Source organism: Apaloderma vittatum, unplaced genomic scaffold (genome assembly GCF_000703405.1).
Source record: "Apaloderma vittatum isolate BGI_N311 unplaced genomic scaffold, ASM70340v1 scaffold16369, whole genome shotgun sequence".
Lineage (NCBI taxonomy): Eukaryota > Metazoa > Chordata > Aves > Trogoniformes > Trogonidae > Apaloderma > Apaloderma vittatum.
In genome coordinates, this window is record NW_009734783.1 from 20,178 (window position 1) to 20,962 (window position 785).

Genomic DNA, 785 nt, shown 5'->3' on the forward strand with positions numbered 1-785 from the left:
CGAGTGAACTTACATAGATGTGCAGGCTCTGAACTTGGGTATTGATCTGCCTTGTTTCATGAAGACTGTGATCGTGTTAATGAGCTGTGCTTTTGATACCTGAACTTCCCAGAGGGCAGCTGGTATGTTGTCCAGCAATGTCATCTCAAGTGTTGCCTTGTCATAAATCTTGAGTAAGTCTCTAAGCATGTGTTAGTTATTTGTTTAAAGCACAGTGCTATTGTAAAAGGTAAATGCTACGGAAATTTTGTCTTACAGTAACAGGGGTCGAACCTGAATGAAACGTAGACAGTGTTGGTGCAGAACCCGACAAAGTTGTGTGCTCCTCAGCTTCTCCCAGTTCCTGGATTCAGAGTTGTTAATGTTTTTCACTCTAATATGTACTTGTTCAGCTTTCTCACTCACCTGATTGCAAAGGGAATCTTTCTTATGTACTTTGTGCAAAGGTATTCTTTTGAAAAACTAAGTTCTTGTATTTGTACTAAATAAAAATAAACTTTTCTTGTCCTTTCACAAATGTAGTCTATGTTGCACTGGAGGCAAAAACGTTTATCTAAAGCTGTGCATTTTTTTCATTGAGAGGTGAGCTATTTTGTGGGGAGGGAGAAAAAAGTACTACTGGGTTGTCGTGGTTTGACCCTGGCCAGCAGCCACGTTACCCACACAGCCGCTCTCTCACTCCCCCTTCTCCTTCTATACCAGGGGAGAAAATATTTCAAAGGGCTCAAGGTTTGAGCATTTTGCCCATCCTGGGCAAAACAGACTCGATTTTGGGGAAATTAATT